The 8,994-nt window shown below is 45.7% G+C and overlaps 2 pseudogenes; both read right to left on the bottom strand.

Annotated features, from left to right (window-relative positions):
• LOC135542924 (interleukin-18 receptor 1-like) overlaps positions 1-90 on the bottom strand; it is an 11,437-nt pseudogene extending 11,347 nt beyond the window's left edge.
• Positions 91-3,198: 3,108 nt separating this feature from the next.
• The window catches only part of LOC135542923 (E3 ubiquitin-protein ligase HECW2-like), a 48,318-nt pseudogene continuing 42,522 nt past the window's right edge, over positions 3,199-8,994 (bottom strand).

Genomic DNA, 8,994 nt, shown 5'->3' with positions numbered 1-8,994 from the left:
CTTAGCCTTACAAGTGTAGTTAGTTCCCTTGGCCTTACAAGTGAAGTCAGCACAGTAGTTTACCTGGGTAGAGAGGTAACTTTGCCCCATTTCTCCACACAGAACCTGCGGGGTCCGTTGCTGCCTCGGAGAGAGGCGAAACCCTCGTAGGGAATACTGGAAGTACCCGTCACAAACTAACAGAACAGAAAGAAGAAGGTCGCTGTTATTCACTGTGTGTGTGTTTGTCTATGTGTGTGTGAATGTGTGTTTGTTTGTGTGTATGTTTGTTTGTTTGTGTGTGTGTGTGTGTGTGTGTGTGTGTGTGTGTGTGTGTGTGTGTGTGTGTGTGTGTGTGTGTGTGTGTGTGTGTGTGTGTGTGTGTTTGTATAAGTGTGTGTGCTTGTTGGTATGTGTGTGTGTGTTTATTTGTATATGTGTGTGTGTGTGTGTGTGTGTTTGTTTGTATGTGTTTGTGTCCTTGTTTGTATGTGTGTGTTTGTACGTGTGTGTGTTTGTTTCTGTGTGTGTATGTGTGTGTGTGTGTGCACCCCCACCTGTAGCAGCCTGGAGTCTCTGCTCGTTGTTGAACCTCTCCACCGCCGCCCAGAACCAACGGATCACTATGTGGTTGTCATGGTAACCTGAGGGAGGCAGGAAAACAGACAGACAGACAGACATGAGTCACTCAGCAGCCTGGCCTTTCTCTGGTAGGCCTAGTTACTTCAGCTGTTCAACCAGTCAGCTAGCTAGGGTATACTGGGTATATACTGGCCTTTCTCTGGTAGGCCTAGTTACTTCAGCTGTTCAACCAGTCAGCTAGCTAGCTAGGGTATACTGGTATATACTGGCCTTCTCTCTGGTAGGCCTAGTTACTTCAGCTGTTCAACCAGACAGCTAGCTAGGGTATACTGGTTATACTGGCCACTTTCTTCTGGTAGGCCTAGTTCTTCCTAATTCAAAAGACATTTAAAAACATTTAATTCTGGACCTAGTTAGCTCATCTGTTCAACCAGGAACTATAGGACTATCTTTTACTGCTGCCTGGTAGACCCAGACAGCAGCCATTCAACCAGTCAGCTACATTATGAAAGGTGCTGGTACCAGTTATTCAGCTGTGTCAACCAGTCAGCCAGCTAGCCAGGGTATACTTATTCCCTTCTGGTAGGCCTAGTTACTTCAGCTGTTCAACCAGACAGCTAGCACTATATTGGCATATAGGGTTTCATCTGGTAGGGCTCCCTGTCTCCAGACAGCTAGCTCTAGGGTCCCTGTCTGGCCTCCCTGGTAGGCCTAGTTCTTCAGCTGTTTAACCATCACTAGCTAGGGTATACTGGTAATCTGTTTCTCTCTGGTAGGCCTAGTTCTCTCCCCTGTCTCAACCCGCTTTAGCTAGCTAGGTATACTGGTATATACTGGCCTTTCTCTCCCATTCTCCAGCCGTCTCAACCCCATTCTACTGGTCCTACTGGCCCTCTCTGGTAGGCCTAGTCTCCAGCTGTTCAACCAGTCATTAGCTAGGTATACTGGTATCCCCCTGTCTCTCCCTGTCTTCCCTGTTCAACCAGACCTGTCTCTCCATACTGGTGTCTACTCCCTTTCTCTGGTGGGCCTAGTTACTCTCAGCTGTTCAACCAGACAGCTAGCTAGCTAGGGTATACCCCCATATACTGGCCTTCTCTGGTAGGCCTGTCTCTCCCAGTCTAGCTAGCTAGGGTATACCCCCATTACTGGCCTCCCTGGTAGGCCTAGTCTCTCCCTGTTCAACCAGTCAGCTAGCTAGGGTATACTGGTCTCTCCCGGCCTTTCTCTCCCCCTGCTGTCTCTCCCCCTGTCTCCAGACAGCTGTCTCTAGGGTATACTGGTATCCCCCTTCTCTCTGGTAGGCCTAGTTACTCCCCCTCGTCTCTCCCAGTCTCCCTAGGGTATACTGGTATATATCCCCCATTCTCTCTGGTAGGCCTAGTCTTCAGCTGTTCAAATCCAGTCAGCTAGCTAGCTAGGGTATCCTGGTATACAGTATCTGGCCCCTTGGTAGGCCTAGTTACTCTCAGCTGTCTCCCCTAGCTAGGTATACTGGTATATACTCCTTTCTCTCTGGTAGGCCTAGTTAATTCAGCTGTCTCCAGCCAGCTAGGTATACTCTCCCAGTCTTCCCTTGGAAAGACATTCAAAAACATTTAATTCGACCTGTCTATCTGAATGGAACAATGGACTATCTTTTACTGCTGCCTGGAGACCCAGACTCAGCCGACATTATGAAAGGTGCAATACACCCCGCTGTGTCTTAAATCCCCTATTCCCTATGTCCCCCAAGAGCTCTCACTATAGGGAATAGGTGTCATTTGGGCCCCGCCCCCTGTCCTCCTCCCTCCCTCTCCCCATCTCCCCCGTTCATCCCGCTGTCTCCTCCCCCCCGTCTCCCCCTATCTCTCCCCGCTGTCTTTCCCCCCGTCTCCCCCCATTCTCCCCCGTCTCCCCCATTCTCTTCCCTCCCCCCTGTCTCTCCCCGTCTCCCCGCCTGTCTCCCCGTCTCCCCCTGTCTCTCCCTTGGTCTCCCCCTGTCTCCATTCTTCCCTTTGCCTCCCCCTCTCTTCCTCTCCCCCCGTCTCTTCCTCTCCCCCCGTCTTCCCCTCTCTCCACCCCCGTCTCTCCCCGTCTCTCCCCCCGTCTCCCCCCTTCCTCTCCCCTGTTCATACCTCCTCTGTAATCTGTGTTGCTCCTCCAGTCCACCAGGTCTATCTCAGCGGTGCCAGCTATCACCAGCTCCAGCTCCCTGGCATCAACACTGACACCAGCCTGGAATCCACCACCTGCATGACACAGCACAGGGCATCCAGGCTACACACCATGACCACAACCTTTGTGGTCCTTTGCATCCCAGTTGGTAGAGGCTGGTGTTTGCAACAGATGCTGCTAGATTCCCAGCACCTCCCATATGTAACTGTATATATGCATGACTGTAAGTCGCTTCTGGTTACAACAGTCTGTTAAATGGCATGTATTATTATTACAACACAACTAAAACAAACTCAATCCCATTATACAGCCTTCCTATCACATCCTATCACATACAGCCTTTAGCTACATCTTGCCCAATTTGAATTCAGTTGTTGTTGATGTCTGTGAGCAGGAAGTTGCCCCAGTGTGTATGATGATACTGCTGAGTCTACCTTTCATCAGAATCTGTATCAGGAGATGTTTGAGGAGATCTTTTATTCAGAGAGTCCTTGTTCTAGATCGCACCTCATAGAAGCCCCGGACCAGACTCTCTGTCTGCTGAACCACTCCTCTCTCAATACGCCACTTCACCATGCGCTCAATGGGCCCTTCTTATTCTTCTCTGACACTGGGATGTTGGCACCGCCCGGCTTCAGCTCTCTCTCTGTGATCTACACACACAGTACATACACATGAGCTCTATAACTTACACACACACACACACACACACACACACACACACACACACACACACACACACACACACACACACACACACACACACACACCTGTCCGAACACCTCCTCATTGACAGTGAAGGTGAGGTCCAACATGTCCTCGATGTCGTTGTCCTTCATCCACTGGAGACTCTGATGGAACTCCTCATCCAGATACTCCAGATCACTCAGCTCACATGGGCTATAGAATAGTAGAGCAGAGTAGAATAGAGTAGAGTAGAATGGAATAGAATAGAGTGGAATAGAGTAGAGAATAGAGTGGAATATAGTAGAATAAAGTAGAATGGAGTAGAATATAGTGGAGAGGAATAGAGTAGAGTAAAATAGAGTAGAGCAGAGTAGGGTAGAATATAATATATTAGAATGGAGTGGAGAGAATAGAGTAGAGTAAAATAAGAGTAGAGCAGAGTAGATATAGAATAATAGAGCAGAGTAGAGTAGAGAATAGAGCAGAGTAGAATAGAAAGAGTAGAGTAAAATAGAGTAGAGTAGAATATAGTAGAATAGAATGGAGTAGAATAGATAGAATATAGTAGAATAGAGTAGAATATAGTAGAATAGAGTAGAGTAAAATAATGTAGAGTAGAATAGAGTAGAATCAATATATTAGAATAGAGTGGAGAGAATAGAGTACAGTAGAATATAGTATAATAGAGTAGAGTAAAATAGTGTAGAGTAGAATAGAGTAGAATAGAATATAGTAAAATACAATGGAGTAGAATAGAGTAGAATATAGTATAATAGAGTAGAATATAGTATAATAGAGTAGAGTAAAATAGTGTAGAATAGAATATAGTATAATAGAGTAGAGCAGAATAGAGTAGAGTATAATATAGTAGAATAGAGTAGAGCAGAGCAGAATAGAGTATAGTAGAGTAGAGCAGAATAGAGTAGAGTTGAGTAGAATAGAGTAGAGTAGAATAGAGTAAAGTAGTGTAGAATGGATTTAGGCAGGAGGTCAGTTAACTCTACTAATCTACATAACCACATGTCTGGTACAGTCTTAAAATATCTGACAAAGACTCTCTAGTTATATAGTATAAAGCCCTATATTCAACACTGGACCTCAAAGCCTGTTCCACAGCTGTTTTCATTGTTCCCCTGTAATCAGGGAATGATTTAGACCTGGGACACCAGGTGTGTGGAATTAACGATCATGTAGAACAGAAAACTAGCAGGCGCTGGACCTCGTAGGGTAAGAGTTGAATACCCTGGTGTATTGCTAGAATTAGACAGTCCAGGTGGTGGATACGTACATGCGCAGCAGGCCCTTATAGAAGGGTCGAGTGAAGAAGGCATCCAGTAGGTATTGGTGGATGAGAGCCAGGCCCAGGATACGCCCGCTGAAACGGAACCTGTACATGGAAGGAGAGAGAGAGAGAAGATACTGAGATTACAAATGTTATTACCCAGTTCCTAGTATAGACAACAGATGGTATTACCCAGGTCCTAGTATAGACAACATGTTATTACCCAGGTCCTAGTATAGACAACATGTTATTACCCAGGTCCTAGTATAGACAACATGTTATTACCCAGGTCCTAGTATAGACAACATATGATATTACCCAGGTCCTAGTATAGACAACATGTTATTACCCAGGTCCTAGTCTAGACAACATGTTATTACCCAGGTCCTAGTATAGACAACATGTTATTACCCAGGTCCTAGTATAGACAACAGATGGTATTACCCAGGTCCTAGAATAGACAACATGTTATTACCCAGGTCCTAGTATAGACAACATGTTATTACCCAGGTCCCAGTATAGACAACATGTTATTACCCAGGTCCTAGTCTAGACAACATGTTATTACCCAGGTCCCAGTATAGACAACATGTTATTACCCAGGTCCCAGTATAGACAACAGATAGTATTACCCAGGTCCTAGTATAGACAACATGTTATTACCCAGGTCCTAGTCTAGACAACATGTTATTACCCAGGTCCTAGTATAGACAACATGTTATTACCCAGGTCCTAGTCTAGACAGCAGATGGTATTACCCAGGTCCTAGTATAGACAACATGTTATTACCCAGGTCCTAGTATAGACAACATGTTATTACCCAGTTCCCAGTATAGACAGCATGTTATTACCCAGGTCCTAGTATAGACAACAGGTATTACCCAGGTCCTAGTCTAGACAACATGTTATTACCCAGGTCCCAGTATAGACAACAGATGTTATTACCCAGGTCCTATTATAGACAACAGATGGTATTACCCAGGTCCTAGTATAGACAACATGTTATTACCCAGGTCCTAGTATAGACAACATGTTATTACCCAGGTCCCAGTATAGACAACAGATGTTATTACCCAGGTCCTATTATAGACAACAGATGGTATTACCCAGGTCCTAGTATAGACAACATGTTATTACCCAGGTCCTAGTATAGACAACATGTTATTACCCAGGTCCTAGTCTAGACAACATGTTATTACCCAGGTCCTAGTATAGACAACAGATGTTATTACCCAGGTCCTAGTATAGACAACATGTTATTACCCAGGTCCTAGTATAGACAACAGATGTTATTACCCAGGTCCTAGTATAGACAACAGATGGTATTACCCAGGTCCTAGTATAGACAACAGATGTTATTACCCAGGTCCTAGTCTAGACAACATGTTATTACCCAGGTCCTAGTATAGACAACATGTTATTACCCAGGTCCTAGTCTAGACAACATGTTATTACCCAGGTCCTAGTCTAGACAACATGTTATTACCCAGGTCCTAGTATAGACAACATGTTATTACCCAGGTCCTAGTATAGACAACATGTTATTACCCAGGTCCTAGTATAGACAACATATTATTACCCAGGTCCTAGTATAGACAACATGTTATTACCCAGGTCCTAGTCTAGACAACATGTTATTACCCAGGTCCTAGTATAGACAACATGTTATTACCCAGGTCCTAGTATAGACAACATATTATTACCCAGGTCCTAGTATAGACAACATGTTATTACCCAGGTCCTAGTCTAGACAACATGTTATTACCCAGGTCCTAGTCTAGACAACATGTTATTACCCAGGTCCTAGTCTAGACAACATGTTATTACCCAGGTCCTAGTATAGACAACAGATGATATTACCCATGTCCTAGTATAGACAACAGATGTTATTACCCAGGTCCCAGTATAGACAACATGTTATTACCCAGGTCCCAGCATAGACAACAGATGTTATTACCCAGGTCCCAGTATAGACAACATGTTATTACCCAGGTCCCAGTATAGACAACATGTTATTACCCAGGTCCTAGTATAGACAACATGTTATTACCCAGGTCCTAGTATAGACAACATATATTTTGGCTCGTCCCTTCAGTGCATGTCCATTAATCACCAGGGCTGGGCTCCATTAAATTGAAGTCAGTCAATTCAGGAAATTAATTAGTTACAATTCTAAAATGGAAAAACTTTTGATACGAAAAGCTTCTTGAAAGTAATTGAAAATAGATTTCATTTTTTCCATTACTAAATAGGAATTTCAGTTTGTTTCCAGAATTGACTGACTTCAATTTGAATTGACCCCAACCCTGCTTATCAGCCCACAGACCACAGACCACTCTGACCCCAACCCTGTTTATCAGCCAACAGACCACAGACCACCCGACCCCAACCCTGCTTATCAGCCAACAGACCACAGACCACTCTGACCCCAACCCTGCCTATCAGCCAACAGACCACAGACCACTCTGACCCCAACCCTGCTTATCAGCCAACAGACCACAGACCACTCTGACCCCAACCCTGCTTATCAGCCAACAGACCACAGACCACTCTGACCCCATCCCTGCTTATCAGCCAACAGACCACAGACCACTCTGACCCCAACCCTGCTTATCAGCCAACAGACCACAGACCACTCTGACCCCAACCCTGCTTATCAGCCAACAGACCACAGACCACTCTGACCCCATCCCTGCTTATCAGCCCACAGACCACAGACCACTCTGACCCCAAACCCTGCTTATCAGCCAACAGACCACAGACCACTCTGACCCCAACCCTGCTTATCAGCCAACAGACCACAGACCACTCTGACCCCAACCCTGCTTATCAGCCAACAGACAACAGACCACTCTGACCCCAACCCTGCTTATCAGCCAACAGACCACTCTGACCCCAACCCTGCTTATCAGCCAACAGACCACAGACCACTCTGACCCCAACCCCTCCCAGTCTTCAGTTCACTCACCACTCGTGATGGTTGTCTACGAAGGCAGACATGGGGCTGATCTGAACGGTGTAGGTGTCGTTGGGCGGAGTACTCAAACAGGCCGTAGTACGGGTTGAACAGCTCTCTGGACACCAGGAAGAAAAACTCTCTGGACGGGCCGCTATAGTCCAACCTGCAACACATACAGGGAGATACATTATCACAAAGGAACGGCGTAGATAGAAATAGAACATCATAGAGCAGACAAAGTGCATTTCTAACTGAAATATTCCTCAAATGTTTCATTCTATTGAATCCAGGATCCCCCCCCCGGCTTCTGGAAGAGTAGAGGACAGGCAGTCTGTCTGACTCACCCCTCCTCTCCCAGGAAGCTGACATAGAGCTTGCTCCTCTGCAGGTCTTTCCGAGAGTAACACATGACCTGGTTGAAGGCATCCTCCAGGAGATGATCTCTACGGATGATCAACCTGGGGGTTGGGGGAGGAAGAGACACACACAGGGGGAACTGGTAAGGGCAGGAGGGCGTGGATGGAGGGTATGTGGGTGGACCACAGAACTAGAATGAGATTCTATTTCTTTAGCCGGAACACCAAAGCATTTAGCTAGATCAATAACGCATTCATTCTTTAGTATTACAGTACTCATCCATGAATATGAATCTATATTACAGTATTCATCCATGAATATGAATCTATATTACAGTATTCATCCATGAATATGAATCTATATTACAGTATTCATCCATGAATATGAATCTATATTACAGTATTAATCCATGAATATGAATCTATATTACAGTATTCATCCATGAATATGAATCTATATTACAGTATTCATCCATGAATATTAAAACATGTTACAGTATTATATTGATGACAAACACCCTCCCCACTACATACTTTAACTTCCCTGGGCCCTGGCCGTAGCCCTGGGTCTACATACTTTAACTTCCCTGGCCCTGGCCGTAGCCCTGGGTCTACATACTTTAACTTCCCTGGGCCCTGGCCGTAGCCCTGGGTCTACATACTTTAACTTCCTGGGCCCTGGGCGAGCCCTGGGTCTACATACTTTAACTTCCCTGGGCCCTGGCCATAGCCCTGGGTCTACATACTTTAACTTCCTGGGCCCTGGCCGTAGCCCTGGGTCTACATACTTTAACTTCCCTGGGCCCTGGCCGTAGCCCTGGGTCTACATACTTTAACTTCCTGACCCTGGCCGTAGCCCTTGGTCTCCAGTTTGCGGTAGAAGTTTCGCAGTTTGGCTTCAAAGTCTCGCTTGTAGGGGGCAGGGGCACGGGCATTAGCTCGCTGTGTTCCTGGGGGAATACAATTTGACAGAGAACGAGGAATGAGTGTGT

The sequence above is a fragment of the Oncorhynchus masou genome, chromosome 7, assembly GCF_036934945.1.
Source record: "Oncorhynchus masou masou isolate Uvic2021 chromosome 7, UVic_Omas_1.1, whole genome shotgun sequence".
NCBI lineage: Eukaryota > Metazoa > Chordata > Actinopteri > Salmoniformes > Salmonidae > Oncorhynchus > Oncorhynchus masou.
The sequence above is the reverse complement of the archived record's forward strand: the minus strand, read 5'-3'. Positions and strand labels throughout refer to the sequence as shown.